The sequence below is a fragment of the Pongo abelii genome, chromosome 9 (genome assembly GCF_028885655.2).
Source record: "Pongo abelii isolate AG06213 chromosome 9, NHGRI_mPonAbe1-v2.0_pri, whole genome shotgun sequence".
NCBI classification, from domain to species: domain Eukaryota; kingdom Metazoa; phylum Chordata; class Mammalia; order Primates; family Hominidae; genus Pongo; species Pongo abelii.
In genome coordinates, this window is record NC_071994.2 from 48,602,551 (window position 1) to 48,625,261 (window position 22,711).

Consider the following 22,711-nt stretch of genomic DNA (forward strand, 5'->3'; position numbering starts at 1 on the left):
AGTTTCTGAGAATGCTTCTGTCTAGTTTTTATGTGAAGATATTTCCTTTTCCAACATAGGCCTCAAAGCGCTCCAAATAAACAGTTGCAAATCCTGCAAAAGGAGTGTTTCAAAACTGTTCTATCAAAAGGAACGTTCAAGTCTGTGAGTTGAATGCACTCATCAGGAAGAAGTTTCTGAGAATGCTTCTGCCTAGTTTTTGTGATGATATTTCGTTTTCCAGCACTGGCATAAAAGCCCTTCAAATATCCATTTACAGATGCTACTAAAAGAGTGTTTCAAAACTGCTCTATCAAAAGGAAAGTTCAAGTGTGTGAGTTGAATGCAGTCATCACCCAGAAGTTTCTGAGAATGCTTCTGTCACGTTTTAATGTGAAGATATTTCCTTTTCCATCACAGGCCTCAAAGCGCTCCATATAAACACTTGCAGATTCTACAAAAGGAGTGTTTCAAAACTGTTCTATCAAAAGGAAGGTTCAAGTCCGTGAGTTGAATGCACTCATCACACAGATGTTCCTGAGAATGCTTTTGTCTCGGGTTTCTGTGAAGATATTTCCTTTTGCAGAATAGGCCTCAAATCGCTCCAATATCCACTTGCAGATTTTACAAAAAGGCTGTTTCCAAACTGCTCTATCAAAAGGCAGGTTCAACTCTGTGAGTTGAATGCACACATCACAAAGAAGTTTCTGAGAATGCTTCTGTGTAATTTTCACGTGAAGATATTTCATTTCCCAGCAAAGGTCTCAAAACACTCCAAATATCCACTTGCAGATTCTACAAAAAGAGTGTTTCAAAACTGCTTTTTCAAAATGAAGGTTCAAGTCTGTGAGTTGAATGCACACAGCACAAAGAAGTTTCTGAGAATGCTTCTGTCTAGTTTTTATGGGAAGCTATTTCGTTTTCCAGCATAGGCCTCAAATCACTCCAAACATCCTCTAGCAAATTCTACAAAAAGAGTGTTTCAAAACTGCGCTTTCAAAGGGAAGGATCCGCTCTGTGACTTGAATGCATAAAGCACAGGGAAGTTTCTGAGAATGCTTCCTTCTAGTTTTTATGTGAAGATATTTCCTTTTCCAGTGTTGGCCTCTTAGCACTCCAAATAGCCACTTGAAGATTCTACTAAAAGAGTGTTTCAAAACAGCTATATCAAAAGGAAGCCCTCAACTCTGTGAGTTCAATCGGTACATCACAGAGAAGTTTCTGAGAATGCTTCTGTCTAGTTTTTATGTGAAGATATTTCCCTTTCCAGCATAGGCTTCAAAGCCCTCCAAATGTCCACTTGCAGAATCCACGAAAAGAGTGTTTCCAAACTGATCTATCAAAAGGAAGGTTCAACCCTGTGAGTAGAATGCACACATCACAAAGAAGTTTCTGAGAATGCTTCTATCTAGTTTTTATGTGAAGATATTTCCTTTTCCAGCATAGGCCTCAAAGCGTTCCAAATGTCGACTTGCAGATTCTACGAAAAGAGTTTTTCAAAACTGTTCTATCAAAAGGAAGGTTCAACTCTGTGAGTTGAATGCAGAAACCACAGGGAAGTCTCTGAGAATGCTTCTGTCTAATTTTATGTGAAGATATTTCCTTTTCCAACATAGGCCTCAAAGTGCTCCAAATAAACAGTTGCAGATCCTACAAAAGGAGTGTTTCAAACTGTTCTATCGAAAGGAACGTTCAACTCTGTGAGTTGAATGCACTCATCACGAAGAAGTTTCTGAGAATGCTTCTGCCTAGTTTTTATGCGATGATATTTTGTTTTCCAGCCTTGGCATAAAAGCCCTCCAAATATCGACTTACAGATGCTACTAAAAGAGTGTTGCAAAACTGCTCTATCAAAAGGAAAGTTCAAGTGTGTGAGTTGAATGCACTCATCACAGAGAAGGTTCTGAGAATGCTTCTATCTCGTTTTTATGGGAAGATATTTCCTTTTCCATCATAGGACTCAAAGCGCTCCAAATAAACACTTGCAAATCCTACAAAAGGAGTGTTTCAAAACTGTTCCATCAAAAGGAAGGTTCAAGTCCGTAAGTTGAATGCACTCATCACACAGTAGTTCCTGAGAATGCTTCTATCTAGGGTTTCTGGGAAGATATTTCCTTTTGCAGCATAGGCCTCAAGTCGCTCCAAATATCCACTTGCAGATTTTACAAAACGCTGTTTCCAAACTGCTCTATCAAAAGGCAGGCTCAACTCTGTGAGTTGAATGCACACATCACAAAGAAGTTTCTGAGAATGCTTCTGTGCAGTTTTCAGGTGAAGATATTTCATTTCCCAGCAAAGACCTCAAAACGCTCAAAATATCCACTTGCAGATTCTACAAAAAGAGTGTTTCAAAACTGCTCTTTCAAAATGAAGGTTCATGTGTGTGAGTTGAATGCGCTCATCCAAGGAAGTTTCTGAGAATGCTTCTCTCTAGTTTTTATGGGAAGATATTTCGTTTTCCAGCATAGGCCTCAAATCGCTCCAAACACACACTAGCAAATTCTACAAAAAGAGTGCTTCAAAATTGCGCTTTCAAAAGGAAGGTTCCTCTCTGTGACTTGAATGCATAAAGCACAGGGAAGTTTCTGAGAAAGCTTCCATCTAGTTTTTATGTGAAGATATTTCCTTTTCCATTGTTGGCCTCTTAGCCCTCCAAATATCCACTTGCATATTCTACTGAAAGAGTGTTTCAAAACAGCTATATCAAAAGGAAGCTTGAACTCTCTGAGTTGAATGCGCACGTCACAAAGAAGTTTCTGAGAATGCTTCTATCTAGTTTTTATGTGGAGATGTTTCCTTTTCCAGCAGAGGCTACAAATCGCTCCAAATATCCACTTGCAGACTCCACAAAAAGAGTGTTTCAAAACTGATCTATCAAGAGGAAGGTTCAACACTGTGAGTAGGATGCGCATATCACAAAGAAATTTCTGAGAATGCGTCTGTGTAGTTTTCAGGTGAAGATATTTCATTTCCCAAAAAAGGCCTCAAAACGCTCAAAATATCCACTTGCCGATTCTACAAAAAGAGTGTTTTCAAAACTAGTCTTTCAAAAGAATAGTTAAAGTCTGTGAGCCGAATGCACACAGCACAAAGAACTTTCTGAGAACGGTTCTATCTAGTTTTCATCTGAATGTATTTCCTTTTCCACTAGATGCCGCAATCGCATAAAATATCCACTTGCAGTTTCCACAATAAGAGTGTTGCAGAACTGCTCTATGAAAAGGAAGTTTCAACTCTGTGAGTTCAATCCCCAAATGACAAAGAAGTTTCTGAGAATGCTTCTGTCTAGGGTTTATGTGGAGATATTTCTTTTTGCAGCATAGTTCTCAAATCGCTCCAAATATCCACTTGCAGATTTTACAAAAAGGCTGTCTCCAAACTACTCTCTCAAAAGGCAGGTTCAACTCTGTGAGTTGAATGCAGACAGCACCAAGAAGTTTCTGAGAATGCTTCTGTCTAATTTCTATGGGAAGATATTTCGTTTTCCAGCATAGGCCTCAAATCGCTCCAAACATCCCCTAGCAAATTGTACAAAAAGTGTTTCAAATCTGTGCTTTCAAAAGGAAGTTTCCTCTCTGTGACTTGAATGCAAAAAGCGCAGGGAAGTTTCTGAGAATGCTTCCATCTAGTTTTTATGTGAAGATATTTCCCTTTCCAGCGTTGGCCTCATATCACTCCAAATATCCACTTGAAGATCCTACTAAAAGAGTGTTTCAAAACAGTTATATCAAAAGGAAGCTTCAACTCTGTGAGTTGAATGCGCACGTCACAAAGAAGTTTCTGAGAATGCTTCTATCCAGCTTTTATGTGAAGATATTTCCTTTTCCAGCTTAGGACTCAAAGCGTTCCAAATGTCAACTGGTAGATTCTATAAAAAGAGCTTTTCAAAACTGTTCTATCAAAAGGAAGGTTCAGCTATGTGAGCTGAATGCAGAAAGCACAGGGAAGTTTCTGAGAATGCTTCTCTCTAGTTTTTATGCGAAGATATTTCCTTTTCCAACATAGGCCTCAAAGCGCTCCAAAGAAACAGTTGCAGATCCTACAAAAGGAGTGTTTCAAAACTCTTCTATCAAAAGGAAGGTTCAACTCTGTGAGTTGAATGCACTCATCATGAAGAAGTTTCTGAGAATGCTTCTGCCTAGTTTTTCTGTGATGATATTTCGTTTTCCAGCATTGGCATAAATGCCCTCCAAATATCCACTTACAGGTGTTACTAAAAGAGTCTTTCAAAACTGCTCTATCAAAAGGAAAGTTCAAGTGTGTGAGTTGAATGCACTCATCACACAGAAGTTTCTGAGAATGCTTCTGTCCAGTTTTTAATGTGAAGATATTTGCTTTTCCATCCTAGGCCTCAAAGCGCTCCAAATAAACACTTGCAGATTCTACAAAAGGAGTGTTTCAAAGCTATTCTATCAAAAGGAAGGTTCAAGTCCATGAGTTGAAAGCACTCATCAAACAGAAGTTCTTGAGAATGCTTCTGTCTAGGGTTTCTGTGAAGATATTTCCTTTTGCAGCATAGGCCTGAAATCGCTCCAAATATCCACTTGCAGATTTACAAAAAGGCTGTTTCCAAACTGCTCTATCAAAAGTCAGGTTCAACTCTGTGAGTTGAATGCACACATCACAAAGAAGTCTCTGAAAATACTTCTGTGTAGTTTTCAGGTGAAGATATTCCGTTTCCCAGCAAAGGCCTCAAAATGTTCCAAATATCCACTTGCAGATTCTACAAAAAGAGTGTTTCAAAATTGCTCTTTCAAAATGAAGGTTCAAGTCTGTGAGTTGATTACACTCATCACAAAGAAGTTTATGAGAATGCTTCTGTCTAGTTTTTATGGGAAGATATTTCGATTTCCAGCATAGGCCTCAAATCGCTCCAAACATCCACTAGCAAATTCTACAAAAAGAGGATTTCAAAACTGCGCTTTCAAAAGGAAGGTACCTCTCTGTGACATGAATGCATAAAGCACAGGGAGTTTCTGAGAATGCTTCCGTCTAGTTTTCATGTGAAGATATTTCCTTTTCCAGTGTTGGCCTCTTAACACTCCAAATGTCCACTTGCAGATTCTACTGAAAGTGTGTTTCAAAACAGCTGTATCAAAAGGAAGCTACAACTCTGTGAGTTGAATGCGCACATCACAAAGAAGTTTCTGAGAATGCTTCTATCTACTTTTCAGGTGAAGATATTTCATTTCCCAGCAAAGGCCTCAAAACGCTCAAAATATCCACTTGCAGATTCTACAAAAAGAGGGTTTTCAAAACTGCTCTTTCAAAAGGAATGTTAAAGTCTGTGAGTTGAATGCACTCATCACAAAGAAGTTTCTGAGAATGCTTCTGTCTAGTTTTTATGTGAAGATATTTCCTTTTCCAACATAGGCCTCAAAGCGCTCCAAATAAACAGTTGCAAATCCTGCAAAAGGAGTGTTTCAAAACTGTTCTATCAAAAGGAACGTTCAAGTCTGTGAGTTGAATGCACTCATCAGGAAGAAGTTTCTGAGAATGCTTCTGCCTAGTTTTTGTGATGATATTTCGTTTTCCAGCACTGGCATAAAAGCCCTTCAAATATCCATTTACAGATGCTACTAAAAGAGTGTTTCAAAACTGCTCTATCAAAAGGAAAGTTCAAGTGTGTGAGTTGAATGCAGTCATCACCCAGAAGTTTCTGAGAATGCTTCTGTCACGTTTTAATGTGAAGATATTTCCTTTTCCATCACAGGCCTCAAAGCGCTCCATATAAACACTTGCAGATTCTACAAAAGGAGTGTTTCAAAACTGTTCTATCAAAAGGAAGGTTCAAGTCCGTGAGTTGAATGCACTCATCACACAGATGTTCCTGAGAATGCTTTTGTCTCGGGTTTCTGTGAAGATATTTCCTTTTGCAGAATAGGCCTCAAATCGCTCCAATATCCACTTGCAGATTTTACAAAAAGGCTGTTTCCAAACTGCTCTATCAAAAGGCAGGTTCAACTCTGTGAGTTGAATGCACACATCACAAAGAAGTTTCTGAGAATGCTTCTGTGTAATTTTCACGTGAAGATATTTCATTTCCCAGCAAAGGTCTCAAAACACTCCAAATATCCACTTGCAGATTCTACAAAAAGAGTGTTTCAAAACTGCTTTTTCAAAATGAAGGTTCAAGTCTGTGAGTTGAATGCACACAGCACAAAGAAGTTTCTGAGAATGCTTCTGTCTAGTTTTTATGGGAAGCTATTTCGTTTTCCAGCATAGGCCTCAAATCACTCCAAACATCCTCTAGCAAATTCTACAAAAAGAGTGTTTCAAAACTGCGCTTTCAAAGGGAAGGATCCGCTCTGTGACTTGAATGCATAAAGCACAGGGAAGTTTCTGAGAATGCTTCCTTCTAGTTTTTATGTGAAGATATTTCCTTTTCCAGTGTTGGCCTCTTAGCACTCCAAATAGCCACTTGAAGATTCTACTAAAAGAGTGTTTCAAAACAGCTATATCAAAAGGAAGCCCTCAACTCTGTGAGTTCAATCGGTACATCACAGAGAAGTTTCTGAGAATGCTTCTGTCTAGTTTTTATGTGAAGATATTTCCCTTTCCAGCATAGGCTTCAAAGCCCTCCAAATGTCCACTTGCAGAATCCACGAAAAGAGTGTTTCCAAACTGATCTATCAAAAGGAAGGTTCAACCCTGTGAGTAGAATGCACACATCACAAAGAAGTTTCTGAGAATGCTTCTATCTAGTTTTTATGTGAAGATATTTCCTTTTCCAGCATAGGCCTCAAAGCGTTCCAAATGTCGACTTGCAGATTCTACGAAAAGAGTTTTTCAAAACTGTTCTATCAAAAGGAAGGTTCAACTCTGTGAGTTGAATGCAGAAACCACAGGGAAGTCTCTGAGAATGCTTCTGTCTAATTTTATGTGAAGATATTTCCTTTTCCAACATAGGCCTCAAAGTGCTCCAAATAAACAGTTGCAGATCCTACAAAAGGAGTGTTTCAAACTGTTCTATCGAAAGGAACGTTCAACTCTGTGAGTTGAATGCACTCATCACGAAGAAGTTTCTGAGAATGCTTCTGCCTAGTTTTTATGCGATGATATTTTGTTTTCCAGCCTTGGCATAAAAGCCCTCCAAATATCGACTTACAGATGCTACTAAAAGAGTGTTGCAAAACTGCTCTATCAAAAGGAAAGTTCAAGTGTGTGAGTTGAATGCACTCATCACAGAGAAGGTTCTGAGAATGCTTCTATCTCGTTTTTATGGGAAGATATTTCCTTTTCCATCATAGGACTCAAAGCGCTCCAAATAAACACTTGCAAATCCTACAAAAGGAGTGTTTCAAAACTGTTCCATCAAAAGGAAGGTTCAAGTCCGTAAGTTGAATGCACTCATCACACAGTAGTTCCTGAGAATGCTTCTATCTAGGGTTTCTGGGAAGATATTTCCTTTTGCAGCATAGGCCTCAAGTCGCTCCAAATATCCACTTGCAGATTTTACAAAACGCTGTTTCCAAACTGCTCTATCAAAAGGCAGGCTCAACTCTGTGAGTTGAATGCACACATCACAAAGAAGTTTCTGAGAATGCTTCTGTGCAGTTTTCAGGTGAAGATATTTCATTTCCCAGCAAAGACCTCAAAACGCTCAAAATATCCACTTGCAGATTCTACAAAAAGAGTGTTTCAAAACTGCTCTTTCAAAATGAAGGTTCATGTGTGTGAGTTGAATGCGCTCATCCAAGGAAGTTTCTGAGAATGCTTCTCTCTAGTTTTTATGGGAAGATATTTCGTTTTCCAGCATAGGCCTCAAATCGCTCCAAACACACACTAGCAAATTCTACAAAAAGAGTGCTTCAAAATTGCGCTTTCAAAAGGAAGGTTCCTCTCTGTGACTTGAATGCATAAAGCACAGGGAAGTTTCTGAGAAAGCTTCCATCTAGTTTTTATGTGAAGATATTTCCTTTTCCATTGTTGGCCTCTTAGCCCTCCAAATATCCACTTGCATATTCTACTGAAAGAGTGTTTCAAAACAGCTATATCAAAAGGAAGCTTGAACTCTCTGAGTTGAATGCGCACGTCACAAAGAAGTTTCTGAGAATGCTTCTATCTAGTTTTTATGTGGAGATGTTTCCTTTTCCAGCAGAGGCTACAAATCGCTCCAAATATCCACTTGCAGACTCCACAAAAAGAGTCTTTCAAAACTGATCTATCAAGAGGAAGGTTCAACACTGTGAGTAGGATGCGCATATCACAAAGAAATTTCTGAGAATGCGTCTGTGTAGTTTTCAGGTGAAGATATTTCATTTCCCAAAAAAGGCCTCAAAACGCTCAAAATATCCACTTGCCGATTCTACAAAAAGAGTGTTTTCAAAACTAGTCTTTCAAAAGAATAGTTAAAGTCTGTGAGCCGAATGCACACAGCACAAAGAACTTTCTGAGAACGGTTCTATCTAGTTTTCATCTGAATGTATTTCCTTTTCCACTAGATGCCGCAATCGCATAAAATATCCACTTGCAGTTTCCACAATAAGAGTGTTGCAGAACTGCTCTATGAAAAGGAAGTTTCAACTCTGTGAGTTCAATCCCCAAATGACAAAGAAGTTTCTGAGAATGCTTCTGTCTAGGGTTTATGTGGAGATATTTCTTTTTGCAGCATAGTTCTCAAATCGCTCCAAATATCCACTTGCAGATTTTACAAAAAGGCTGTCTCCAAACTACTCTCTCAAAAGGCAGGTTCAACTCTGTGAGTTGAATGCAGACAGCACCAAGAAGTTTCTGAGAATGCTTCTGTCTAATTTCTATGGGAAGATATTTCGTTTTCCAGCATAGGCCTCAAATCGCTCCAAACATCCCCTAGCAAATTGTACAAAAAGTGTTTCAAATCTGTGCTTTCAAAAGGAAGTTTCCTCTCTGTGACTTGAATGCAAAAAGCGCAGGGAAGTTTCTGAGAATGCTTCCATCTAGTTTTTATGTGAAGATATTTCCCTTTCCAGCGTTGGCCTCATATCACTCCAAATATCCACTTGAAGATCCTACTAAAAGAGTGTTTCAAAACAGTTATATCAAAAGGAAGCTTCAACTCTGTGAGTTGAATGCGCACGTCACAAAGAAGTTTCTGAGAATGCTTCTATCCAGCTTTTATGTGAAGATATTTCCTTTTCCAGCTTAGGACTCAAAGCGTTCCAAATGTCAACTGGTAGATTCTATAAAAAGAGCTTTTCAAAACTGTTCTATCAAAAGGAAGGTTCAGCTATGTGAGCTGAATGCAGAAAGCACAGGGAAGTTTCTGAGAATGCTTCTCTCTAGTTTTTATGCGAAGATATTTCCTTTTCCAACATAGGCCTCAAAGCGCTCCAAAGAAACAGTTGCAGATCCTACAAAAGGAGTGTTTCAAAACTCTTCTATCAAAAGGAAGGTTCAACTCTGTGAGTTGAATGCACTCATCATGAAGAAGTTTCTGAGAATGCTTCTGCCTAGTTTTTCTGTGATGATATTTCGTTTTCCAGCATTGGCATAAATGCCCTCCAAATATCCACTTACAGGTGTTACTAAAAGAGTCTTTCAAAACTGCTCTATCAAAAGGAAAGTTCAAGTGTGTGAGTTGAATGCACTCATCACACAGAAGTTTCTGAGAATGCTTCTGTCCAGTTTTTAATGTGAAGATATTTGCTTTTCCATCCTAGGCCTCAAAGCGCTCCAAATAAACACTTGCAGATTCTACAAAAGGAGTGTTTCAAAGCTATTCTATCAAAAGGAAGGTTCAAGTCCATGAGTTGAAAGCACTCATCAAACAGAAGTTCTTGAGAATGCTTCTGTCTAGGGTTTCTGTGAAGATATTTCCTTTTGCAGCATAGGCCTGAAATCGCTCCAAATATCCACTTGCAGATTTACAAAAAGGCTGTTTCAAAACTGCTCTATCAAAAGTCAGGTTCAACTCTGTGAGTTGAATGCACACATCACAAAGAAGTCTCTGAAAATGCTTCTGTGTAGTTTTCAGGTGAAGATATTTCGTTTCCCAGCAAAGGCCTCAAAATGTTCCAAATATCCACTTGCAGATTCTACAAAAAGAGTGTTTCAAAATTGCTCTTTCAAAATGAAGGTTCAAGTCTGTGAGTTGATTACACTCATCACAAAGAAGTTTATGAGAATGCTTCTGTCTAGTTTTTATGGGAAGATATTTCGATTTCCAGCATAGGCCTCAAATCGCTCCAAACATCCACTAGCAAATTCTACAAAAAGAGGATTTCAAAACTGCGCTTTCAAAAGGAAGGTACCTCTCTGTGACATGAATGCATAAAGCACAGGGAGTTTCTGAGAATGCTTCCGTCTAGTTTTCATGTGAAGATATTTCCTTTTCCAGTGTTGGCCTCTTAACACTCCAAATGTCCACTTGCAGATTCTACTGAAAGTGTGTTTCAAAACAGCTGTATCAAAAGGAAGCTACAACTCTGTGAGTTGAATGCGCACATCACAAAGAAGTTTCTGAGAATGCTTCTATCTACTTTTCAGGTGAAGATATTTCATTTCCCAGCAAAGGCCTCAAAACGCTCAAAATATCCACTTGCAGATTCTACAAAAAGAGGGTTTTCAAAACTGCTCTTTCAAAAGGAATGTTAAAGTCTGTGAGTTGAATGCACTCATCACAAAGAAGTTTCTGAGAATGCTTCTGTCTAGTTTTTATGTGAAGATATTTCCTTTTCCAACATAGGCCTCAAAGCGCTCCAAATAAACAGTTGCAAATCCTGCAAAAGGAGTGTTTCAAAACTGTTCTATCAAAAGGAACGTTCAAGTCTGTGAGTTGAATGCACTCATCAGGAAGAAGTTTCTGAGAATGCTTCTGCCTAGTTTTTGTGATGATATTTCGTTTTCCAGCACTGGCATAAAAGCCCTTCAAATATCCATTTACAGATGCTACTAAAAGAGTGTTTCAAAACTGCTCTATCAAAAGGAAAGTTCAAGTGTGTGAGTTGAATGCAGTCATCACCCAGAAGTTTCTGAGAATGCTTCTGTCACGTTTTAATGTGAAGATATTTCCTTTTCCATCACAGGCCTCAAAGCGCTCCATATAAACACTTGCAGATTCTACAAAAGGAGTGTTTCAAAACTGTTCTATCAAAAGGAAGGTTCAAGTCCGTGAGTTGAATGCACTCATCACACAGATGTTCCTGAGAATGCTTTTGTCTCGGGTTTCTGTGAAGATATTTCCTTTTGCAGAATAGGCCTCAAATCGCTCCAATATCCACTTGCAGATTTTACAAAAAGGCTGTTTCCAAACTGCTCTATCAAAAGGCAGGTTCAACTCTGTGAGTTGAATGCACACATCACAAAGAAGTTTCTGAGAATGCTTCTGTGTAATTTTCACGTGAAGATATTTCATTTCCCAGCAAAGGTCTCAAAACACTCCAAATATCCACTTGCAGATTCTACAAAAAGAGTGTTTCAAAACTGCTTTTTCAAAATGAAGGTTCAAGTCTGTGAGTTGAATGCACACAGCACAAAGAAGTTTCTGAGAATGCTTCTGTCTAGTTTTTATGGGAAGCTATTTCGTTTTCCAGCATAGGCCTCAAATCACTCCAAACATCCTCTAGCAAATTCTACAAAAAGAGTGTTTCAAAACTGCGCTTTCAAAGGGAAGGATCCGCTCTGTGACTTGAATGCATAAAGCACAGGGAAGTTTCTGAGAATGCTTCCTTCTAGTTTTTATGTGAAGATATTTCCTTTTCCAGTGTTGGCCTCTTAGCACTCCAAATAGCCACTTGAAGATTCTACTAAAAGAGTGTTTCAAAACAGCTATATCAAAAGGAAGCCCTCAACTCTGTGAGTTCAATCGGTACATCACAGAGAAGTTTCTGAGAATGCTTCTGTCTAGTTTTTATGTGAAGATATTTCCCTTTCCAGCATAGGCTTCAAAGCCCTCCAAATGTCCACTTGCAGAATCCACGAAAAGAGTGTTTCCAAACTGATCTATCAAAAGGAAGGTTCAACCCTGTGAGTAGAATGCACACATCACAAAGAAGTTTCTGAGAATGCTTCTATCTAGTTTTTATGTGAAGATATTTCCTTTTCCAGCATAGGCCTCAAAGCGTTCCAAATGTCGACTTGCAGATTCTACGAAAAGAGTTTTTCAAAACTGTTCTATCAAAAGGAAGGTTCAACTCTGTGAGTTGAATGCAGAAACCACAGGGAAGTCTCTGAGAATGCTTCTGTCTAATTTTATGTGAAGATATTTCCTTTTCCAACATAGGCCTCAAAGTGCTCCAAATAAACAGTTGCAGATCCTACAAAAGGAGTGTTTCAAACTGTTCTATCGAAAGGAACGTTCAACTCTGTGAGTTGAATGCACTCATCACGAAGAAGTTTCTGAGAATGCTTCTGCCTAGTTTTTATGCGATGATATTTTGTTTTCCAGCCTTGGCATAAAAGCCCTCCAAATATCGACTTACAGATGCTACTAAAAGAGTGTTGCAAAACTGCTCTATCAAAAGGAAAGTTCAAGTGTGTGAGTTGAATGCACTCATCACAGAGAAGGTTCTGAGAATGCTTCTATCTCGTTTTTATGGGAAGATATTTCCTTTTCCATCATAGGACTCAAAGCGCTCCAAATAAACACTTGCAAATCCTACAAAAGGAGTGTTTCAAAACTGTTCCATCAAAAGGAAGGTTCAAGTCCGTAAGTTGAATGCACTCATCACACAGTAGTTCCTGAGAATGCTTCTATCTAGGGTTTCTGGGAAGATATTTCCTTTTGCAGCATAGGCCTCAAGTCGCTCCAAATATCCACTTGCAGATTTTACAAAACGCTGTTTCCAAACTGCTCTATCAAAAGGCAGGCTCAACTCTGTGAGTTGAATGCACACATCACAAAGAAGTTTCTGAGAATGCTTCTGTGCAGTTTTCAGGTGAAGATATTTCATTTCCCAGCAAAGACCTCAAAACGCTCAAAATATCCACTTGCAGATTCTACAAAAAGAGTGTTTCAAAACTGCTCTTTCAAAATGAAGGTTCATGTGTGTGAGTTGAATGCGCTCATCCAAGGAAGTTTCTGAGAATGCTTCTCTCTAGTTTTTATGGGAAGATATTTCGTTTTCCAGCATAGGCCTCAAATCGCTCCAAACACACACTAGCAAATTCTACAAAAAGAGTGTTTCAAAATTGCGCTTTCAAAAGGAAGGTTCCTCTCTGTGACTTGAATGCATAAAGCACAGGGAAGTTTCTGAGAAAGCTTCCATCTAGTTTTTATGTGAAGATATTTCCTTTTCCATTGTTGGCCTCTTAGCCCTCCAAATATCCACTTGCATATTCTACTGAAAGAGTGTTTCAAAACAGCTATATCAAAAGGAAGCTTGAACTCTCTGAGTTGAATGCGCACGTCACAAAGAAGTTTCTGAGAATGCTTCTATCTAGTTTTTATGTGGAGATGTTTCCTTTTCCAGCAGAGGCTACAAATCGCTCCAAATATCCACTTGCAGACTCCACAAAAAGAGTCTTTCAAAACTGATCTATCAAGAGGAAGGTTCAACACTGTGAGTAGGATGCGCATATCACAAAGAAATTTCTGAGAATGCGTCTGTGTAGTTTTCAGGTGAAGATATTTCATTTCCCAAAAAAGGCCTCAAAACGCTCAAAATATCCACTTGCCGATTCTACAAAAAGAGTGTTTTCAAAACTAGTCTTTCAAAAGAATAGTTAAAGTCTGTGAGCCGAATGCACACAGCACAAAGAACTTTCTGAGAACGGTTCTATCTAGTTTTCATCTGAATGTATTTCCTTTTCCACTAGATGCCGCAATCGCATAAAATATCCACTTGCAGTTTCCACAATAAGAGTGTTGCAGAACTGCTCTATGAAAAGGAAGTTTCAACTCTGTGAGTTCAATCCCCAAATGACAAAGAAGTTTCTGAGAATGCTTCTGTCTAGGGTTTATGTGGAGATATTTCTTTTTGCAGCATAGTTCTCAAATCGCTCCAAATATCCACTTGCAGATTTTACAAAAAGGCTGTCTCCAAACTACTCTCTCAAAAGGCAGGTTCAACTCTGTGAGTTGAATGCAGACAGCACCAAGAAGTTTCTGAGAATGCTTCTGTCTAATTTCTATGGGAAGATATTTCGTTTTCCAGCATAGGCCTCAAATCGCTCCAAACATCCCCTAGCAAATTGTACAAAAAGTGTTTCAAATCTGTGCTTTCAAAAGGAAGTTTCCTCTCTGTGACTTGAATGCAAAAAGCGCAGGGAAGTTTCTGAGAATGCTTCCATCTAGTTTTTATGTGAAGATATTTCCTTTTCCAGCGTTGGCCTCATATCACTCCAAATATCCACTTGAAGATCCTACTAAAAGAGTGTTTCAAAACAGTTATATCAAAAGGAAGCTTCAACTCTGTGAGTTGAATGCGCACGTCACAAAGAAGTTTCTGAGAATGCTTCTATCCAGCTTTTATGTGAAGATATTTCCTTTTCCAGCTTAGGACTCAAAGCGTTCCAAATGTCAACTGGTAGATTCTATAAAAAGAGCTTTTCAAAACTGTTCTATCAAAAGGAAGGTTCAGCTATGTGAGCTGAATGCAGAAAGCACAGGGAAGTTTCTGAGAATGCTTCTCTCTAGTTTTTATGCGAAGATATTTCCTTTTCCAACATAGGCCTCAAAGCGCTCCAAAGAAACAGTTGCAGATCCTACAAAAGGAGTGTTTCAAAACTCTTCTATCAAAAGGAAGGTTCAACTCTGTGAGTTGAATGCACTCATCATGAAGAAGTTTCTGAGAATGCTTCTGCCTAGTTTTTCTGTGATGATATTTCGTTTTCCAGCATTGGCATAAATGCCCTCCAAATATCCACTTACAGGTGTTACTAAAAGAGTCTTTCAAAACTGCTCTATCAAAAGGAAAGTTCAAGTGTGTGAGTTGAATGCACTCATCACACAGAAGTTTCTGAGAATGCTTCTGTCCAGTTTTTAATGTGAAGATATTTGCTTTTCCATCCTAGGCCTCAAAGCGCTCCAAATAAACACTTGCAGATTCTACAAAAGGAGTGTTTCAAAGCTATTCTATCAAAAGGAAGGTTCAAGTCCATGAGTTGAAAGCACTCATCAAACAGAAGTTCTTGAGAATGCTTCTGTCTAGGGTTTCTGTGAAGATATTTCCTTTTGCAGCATAGGCCTGAAATCGCTCCAAATATCCACTTGCAGATTTACAAAAAGGCTGTTTCAAAACTGCTCTATCAAAAGTCAGGTTCAACTCTGTGAGTTGAATGCACACATCACAAAGAAGTCTCTGAAAATACTTCTGTGTAGTTTTCAGGTGAAGATATTCCGTTTCCCAGCAAAGGCCTCAAAATGTTCCAAATATCCACTTGCAGATTCTACAAAAAGAGTGTTTCAAAATTGCTCTTTCAAAATGAAGGTTCAAGTCTGTGAGTTGATTACACTCATCACAAAGAAGTTTATGAGAATGCTTCTGTCTAGTTTTTATGGGAAGATATTTCGATTTCCAGCATAGGCCTCAAATCGCTCCAAACATCCACTAGCAAATTCTACAAAAAGAGGATTTCAAAACTGCGCTTTCAAAAGGAAGGTACCTCTCTGTGACATGAATGCATAAAGCACAGGGAGTTTCTGAGAATGCTTCCGTCTAGTTTTCATGTGAAGATATTTCCTTTTCCAGTGTTGGCCTCTTAACACTCCAAATGTCCACTTGCAGATTCTACTGAAAGTGTGTTTCAAAACAGCTGTATCAAAAGGAAGCTACAACTCTGTGAGTTGAATGCGCACATCACAAAGAAGTTTCTGAGAATGCTTCTATCTACTTTTCAGGTGAAGATATTTCATTTCCCAGCAAAGGCCTCAAAACGCTCAAAATATCCACTTGCAGATTCTACAAAAAGAGGGTTTTCAAAACTGCTCTTTCAAAAGGAATGTTAAAGTCTGTGAGTTGAATGCACTCATCACAAAGAAGTTTCTGAGAATGCTTCTGTCTAGTTTTTATGTGAAGATATTTCCTTTTCCAACATAGGCCTCAAAGCGCTCCAAATAAACAGTTGCAAATCCTGCAAAAGGAGTGTTTCAAAACTGTTCTATCAAAAGGAACGTTCAAGTCTGTGAGTTGAATGCACTCATCAGGAAGAAGTTTCTGAGAATGCTTCTGCCTAGTTTTTGTGATGATATTTCGTTTTCCAGCACTGGCATAAAAGCCCTTCAAATATCCATTTACAGATGCTACTAAAAGAGTGTTTCAAAACTGCTCTATCAAAAGGAAAGTTCAAGTGTGTGAGTTGAATGCAGTCATCACCCAGAAGTTTCTGAGAATGCTTCTGTCACGTTTTAATGTGAAGATATTTCCTTTTCCATCACAGGCCTCAAAGCGCTCCATATAAACACTTGCAGATTCTACAAAAGGAGTGTTTCAAAACTGTTCTATCAAAAGGAAGGTTCAAGTCCGTGAGTTGAATGCACTCATCACACAGATGTTCCTGAGAATGCTTTTGTCTCGGGTTTCTGTGAAGATATTTCCTTTTGCAGAATAGGCCTCAAATCGCTCCAATATCCACTTGCAGATTTTACAAAAAGGCTGTTTCCAAACTGCTCTATCAAAAGGCAGGTTCAACTCTGTGAGTTGAATGCACACATCACAAAGAAGTTTCTGAGAATGCTTCTGTGTAATTTTCACGTGAAGATATTTCATTTCCCAGCAAAGGTCTCAAAACACTCCAAATATCCACTTGCAGATTCTACAAAAAGAGTGTTTCAAAACTGCTTTTTCAAAATGAAGGTTCAAGTCTGTGAGTTGAATGCACACAGCACAAAGAAGTTTCTGAGAATGCTTCTGTCTAGTTTTTATGGGAAGCTATTTCGTTTTCCAGCATAGGCCTCAAATCACTCCAAACATCCTCTAGCAAATTCTACAAAAAGAGTGTTTCAAAACTGCGCTTTCAAAGGGAAGGATCCGCTCTGTGACTTGAATGCATAAAGCACAGGGAAGTTTCTGAGAATGCTTCCTTCTAGTTTTTATGTGAAGATATTTCCTTTTCCAGTGTTGGCCTCTTAGCACTCCAAATAGCCACTTGAAGATTCTACTAAAAGAGTGTTTCAAAACAGCTATATCAAAAGGAAGCCCTCAACTCTGTGAGTTCAATCGGTACATCACAGAGAAGTTTCTGAGAATGCTTCTGTCTAGTTTTTATGTGAAGATATTTCCCTTTCCAGCATAGGCTTCAAAGCCCTCCAAATGTCCACTTGCAGAATCCACGAAAAGAGTGTTTCCAAACTGATCTATCAAAAGGAAGGTTCAACCCTGTGAGTAGAATGCACACATCACAAAGAAGTTTCTGAGAATGCTTCTATCTAGTTTTTATGTGAAGATATTTCCTTTTCCAGCATAGGCCTCAAAGCGTTCCAAATGTCGACTTGCAGATTCTACGAAAAGAGTTTTTCAAAACTGTTCTATCAAAAGGAAGGTTCAACTCTGTGAGTTGAATGCAGAAACCACAGGGAAGTCTCTGAGAATGCTTCTGTCTAATTTTATGTGAAGATATTTCCTTTTCCAACATAGGCCTCAAAGTGCTCCAAATAAACAGTTGCAGATCCTACAAAAGGAGTGTTTCAAACTGTTCTATCGAAAGGAACGTTCAACTCTGTGAGTTGAATGCACTCATCACGAAGAAGTTTCTGAGAATGCTTCTGCCTAGTTTTTATGCGATGATATTTTGTTTTCCAGCCTTGGCATAAAAGCCCTCCAAATATCGACTTACAGATGCTACTAAAAGAGTGTTGCAAAACTGCTCTATCAAAAGGAAAGTTCAAGTGTGTGAGTTGAATGCACTCATCACAGAGAAGGTTCTGAGAATGCTTCTATCTCGTTTTTATGGGAAGATATTTCCTTTTCCATCATAGGACTCAAAGCGCTCCAAATAAACACTTGCAAATCCTACAAAAGGAGTGTTTCAAAACTGTTCCATCAAAAGGAAGGTTCAAGTCCGTAAGTTGAATGCACTCATCACACAGTAGTTCCTGAGAATACTTCTATCTAGGGTTTCTGGGAAGATATTTCCTTTTGCAGCATAGGCCTCAAGTCGCTCCAAATATCCACTTGCAGATTTTACAAAACGCTGTTTCCAAACTGCTCTATCAAAAGGCAGGCTCAACTCTGTGAGTTGAATGCACACATCACAAAGAAGTTTCTGAGAATGCTTCTGTGCAGTTTTCAGGTGAAGATATTTCATTTCCCAGCAAAGACCTCAAAACGCTCAAAATATCCACTTGCAGATTCTACAAAAAGAGTGTTTCAAAACTGCTCTTTCAAAATGAAGGTTCATGTGTGTGAGTTGAATGCGCTCATCCAAGGAAGTTTCTGAGAATGCTTCTCTCTAGTTTTTATGGGAAGATATTTCGTTTTCCAGCATAGGCCTCAAATCGCTCCAAACACACACTAGCAAATTCTACAAAAAGAGTGTTTCAAAATTGCGCTTTCAAAAGGAAGGTTCCTCTCTGTGACTTGAATGCATAAAGCACAGGGAAGTTTCTGAGAAAGCTTCCATCTAGTTTTTATGTGAAGATATTTCCTTTTCCATTGTTGGCCTCTTAGCCCTCCAAATATCCACTTGCATATTCTACTGAAAGAGTGTTTCAAAACAGCTATATCAAAAGGAAGCTTGAACTCTCTGAGTTGAATGCGCACATCACAAAGAAGTTTCTGAGAATGCTTCTATCTAGTTTTTATGTGGAGATGTTTCCTTTTCCAGCAGAGGCTACAAATCACTCCAAATATCCACTTGCAGACTCCACAAAAAGAGTGTTTCAAAACTGATCTATCAAGAGGAAGGTTCAACACTGTGAGTAGGATGCGCATATCACAAAGAAATTTCTGAGAATGCGTCTGTGTAGTTTTCAGGTGAAGATATTTCATTTCCCAAAAAAGGCCTCAAAACGCTCAAAATATCCACTTGCCGATTCTACAAAAAGAGTGTTTTCAAAACTAGTCTTTCAAAAGAATAGTTAAAGTCTGTGAGCCGAATGCACACAGCACAAAGAACTTTCTGAGAACGGTTCTATCTAGTTTTCATCTGAATGTATTTCCTTTTCCACTAGATGCCGCAATCGCATAAAATATCCACTTGCAGTTTCCACAATAAGAGTGTTGCAGAACTGCTCTATGAAAAGGAAGTTTCAACTCTGTGAGTTCAATCCCCAAATGACAAAGAAGTTTCTGAGAATGCTTCTGTCTAGGGTTTATGTGGAGATATTTCTTTTTGCAGCATAGTTCTCAAATCGCTCCAAATATCCACTTGCAGATTTTACAAAAAGGCTGTCTCCAAACTACTCTCTCAAAAGGCAGGTTCAACTCTGTGAGTTGAATGCAGACAGCACCAAGAAGTTTCTGAGAATGCTTCTGTCTAATTTCTATGGGAAGATATTTCGTTTTCCAGCATAGGCCTCAAATCGCTCCAAACATCCCCTAGCAAATTGTACAAAAAGTGTTTCAAATCTGTGCTTTCAAAAGGAAGTTTCCTCTCTGTGACTTGAATGCAAAAAGCGCAGGGAAGTTTCTGAGAATGCTTCCATCTAGTTTTTATGTGAAGATATTTCCCTTTCCAGCGTTGGCCTCATATCACTCCAAATATCCACTTGAAGATCCTACTAAAAGAGTGTTTCAAAACAGTTATATCAAAAGGAAGCTTCAACTCTGTGAGTTGAATGCGCACGTCACAAAGAAGTTTCTGAGAATGCTTCTATCCAGCTTTTATGTGAAGATATTTCCTTTTCCAGCTTAGGACTCAAAGCGTTCCAAATGTCAACTGGTAGATTCTATAAAAAGAGCTTTTCAAAACTGTTCTATCAAAAGGAAGGTTCAGCTATGTGAGCTGAATGCAGAAAGCACAGGGAAGTTTCTGAGAATGCTTCTCTCTAGTTTTTATGCGAAGATATTTCCTTTTCCAACATAGGCCTCAAAGCGCTCCAAAGAAACAGTTGCAGATCCTACAAAAGGAGTGTTTCAAAACTCTTCTATCAAAAGGAAGGTTCAACTCTGTGAGTTGAATGCACTCATCATGAAGAAGTTTCTGAGAATGCTTCTGCCTAGTTTTTCTGTGATGATATTTCGTTTTCCAGCATTGGCATAAATGCCCTCCAAATATCCACTTACAGGTGTTACTAAAAGAGTCTTTCAAAACTGCTCTATCAAAAGGAAAGTTCAAGTGTGTGAGTTGAATGCACTCATCACACAGAAGTTTCTGAGAATGCTTCTGTCCAGTTTTTAATGTGAAGATATTTGCTTTTCCATCCTAGGCCTCAAAGCGCTCCAAATAAACACTTGCAGATTCTACAAAAGGAGTGTTTCAAAGCTATTCTATCAAAAGGAAGGTTCAAGTCCATGAGTTGAAAGCACTCATCAAACAGAAGTTCTTGAGAATGCTTCTGTCTAGGGTTTCTGTGAAGATATTTCCTTTTGCAGCATAGGCCTGAAATCGCTCCAAATATCCACTTGCAGATTTACAAAAAGGCTGTTTCAAAACTGCTCTATCAAAAGTCAGGTTCAACTCTGTGAGTTGAATGCACACATCACAAAGAAGTCTCTGAAAATGCTTCTGTGTAGTTTTCAGGTGAAGATATTTCGTTTCCCAGCAAAGGCCTCAAAATGTTCCAAATATCCACTTGCAGATTCTACAAAAAGAGTGTTTCAAAATTGCTCTTTCAAAATGAAGGTTCAAGTCTGTGAGTTGATTACACTCATCACAAAGAAGTTTATGAGAATGCTTCTGTCTAGTTTTTATGGGAAGATATTTCGATTTCCAGCATAGGCCTCAAATCGCTCCAAACATCCACTAGCAAATTCTACAAAAAGAGGATTTCAAAACTGCGCTTTCAAAAGGAAGGTACCTCTCTGTGACATGAATGCATAAAGCACAGGGAGTTTCTGAGAATGCTTCCGTCTAGTTTTCATGTGAAGATATTTCCTTTTCCAGTGTTGGCCTCTTAACACTCCAAATGTCCACTTGCAGATTCTACTGAAAGTGTGTTTCAAAACAGCTGTATCAAAAGGAAGCTACAACTCTGTGAGTTGAATGCGCACATCACAAAGAAGTTTCTGAGAATGCTTCTATCTACTTTTCAGGTGAAGATATTTCATTTCCCAGCAAAGGCCTCAAAACGCTCAAAATATCCACTTGCAGATTCTACAAAAAGAGGGTTTTCAAAACTGCTCTTTCAAAAGGAATGTTAAAGTCTGTGAGTTGAATGCACTCATCACAAAGAAGTTTCTGAGAATGCTTCTGTCTAGTTTTTATGTGAAGATATTTCCTTTTCCAACATAGGCCTCAAAGCGCTCCAAATAAACAGTTGCAAATCCTGCAAAAGGAGTGTTTCAAAACTGTTCTATCAAAAGGAACGTTCAAGTCTGTGAGTTGAATGCACTCATCAGGAAGAAGTTTCTGAGAATGCTTCTGCCTAGTTTTTGTGATGATATTTCGTTTTCCAGCACTGGCATAAAAGCCCTTCAAATATCCATTTACAGATGCTACTAAAAGAGTGTTTCAAAACTGCTCTATCAAAAGGAAAGTTCAAGTGTGTGAGTTGAATGCAGTCATCACCCAGAAGTTTCTGAGAATGCTTCTGTCACGTTTTAATGTGAAGATATTTCCTTTTCCATCACAGGCCTCAAAGTGCTCCATATAAACACTTGCAGATTCTACAAAAGGAGTGTTTCAAAACTGTTCTATCAAAAGGAAGGTTCAAGTCCGTGAGTTGAATGCACTCATCACACAGATGTTCCTGAGAATGCTTTTGTCTCGGGTTTCTGTGAAGATATTTCCTTTTGCAGAATAGGCCTCAAATCGCTCCAATATCCACTTGCAGATTTTACAAAAAGGCTGTTTCCAAACTGCTCTATCAAAAGGCAGGTTCAACTCTGTGAGTTGAATGCACACATCACAAAGAAGTTTCTGAGAATGCTTCTGTGTAATTTTCACGTGAAGATATTTCATTTCCCAGCAAAGGTCTCAAAACACTCCAAATATCCACTTGCAGATTCTACAAAAAGAGTGTTTCAAAACTGCTTTTTCAAAATGAAGGTTCAAGTCTGTGAGTTGAATGCACACAGCACAAAGAAGTTTCTGAGAATGCTTCTGTCTAGTTTTTATGGGAAGCTATTTCGTTTTCCAGCATAGGCCTCAAATCACTCCAAACATCCTCTAGCAAATTCTACAAAAAGAGTGTTTCAAAACTGCGCTTTCAAAGGGAAGGATCCGCTCTGTGACTTGAATGCATAAAGCACAGGGAAGTTTCTGAGAATGCTTCCTTCTAGTTTTTATGTGAAGATATTTCCTTTTCCAGTGTTGGCCTCTTAGCACTCCAAATAGCCACTTGAAGATTCTACTAAAAGAGTGTTTCAAAACAGCTATATCAAAAGGAAGCCCTCAACTCTGTGAGTTCAATCGGTACATCACAGAGAAGTTTCTGAGAATGCTTCTGTCTAGTTTTTATGTGAAGATATTTCCCTTTCCAGCATAGGCTTCAAAGCCCTCCAAATGTCCACTTGCAGAATCCACGAAAAGAGTGTTTCCAAACTGATCTATCAAAAGGAAGGTTCAACCCTGTGAGTAGAATGCACACATCACAAAGAAGTTTCTGAGAATGCTTCTATCTAGTTTTTATGTGAAGATATTTCCTTTTCCAGCATAGGCCTCAAAGCGTTCCAAATGTCGACTTGCAGATTCTACGAAAAGAGTTTTTCAAAACTGTTCTATCAAAAGGAAGGTTCAACTCTGTGAGTTGAATGCAGAAACCACAGGGAAG